The 541-nt window shown below is 49.5% G+C and overlaps 1 pseudogene; it reads left to right on the top strand.

Moving 5' to 3' along the window:
• The first annotated feature begins 422 nt into the window (after positions 1-422).
• On the top strand, positions 423-541 carry LOC118606021 (annotated as a pseudogene).

Genomic DNA, 541 nt, shown 5'->3' with positions numbered 1-541 from the left:
TCCTGATGGCCCTCTAGCATCTCTGGGGGCCCGGACACCTTTCTCCAAAGCCCATGCCTCCTGGCTCTTGCTCCATCACAGCCCCCTCCTCATATGCACCCCTTCCCCAGGCTTCCTGTCATCCCCATCCCACCTACTCCTCCACCTCCTGCCCCCTCTTCACTGCAGTCCTTTTCAGCTACCTCCTTGCAACCTGTGGCCCATTCTCCCTCTGGCCCCCTTTCCTTGTTCTGGCTACAGAAGCCCCAAGCAGATTTCCTCCCCTTCATTCATTAATTCATTCACTCACTCATTCATACATTCATCAAACATTTTTGGTTGGTGGGAAATAAGTTAAACAAGATTCTTGCCTCCTGTAAGCTTTTATTCTAGTGGGAAGAAACAAATTAAACAAGGAAACAAATGAAAAAATGATAGATTGGGTCTACAGCCATGCTACCCTGAACAAGCCCTATCCCATCTGATCTCAGAAGCTAAGCAGGGTCAGGCCTGGTTAGTACTTGGATGGGAGACCACCTAGGAAAACCAAGTGCTATAGGCG

The sequence above is a fragment of the Rousettus aegyptiacus genome, unplaced genomic scaffold, assembly GCF_014176215.1.
Source record: "Rousettus aegyptiacus isolate mRouAeg1 unplaced genomic scaffold, mRouAeg1.p scaffold_m13_p_7, whole genome shotgun sequence".
Lineage (NCBI taxonomy): Eukaryota > Metazoa > Chordata > Mammalia > Chiroptera > Pteropodidae > Rousettus > Rousettus aegyptiacus.
This window is presented reverse-complemented; position numbering and strand designations above follow the sequence as displayed.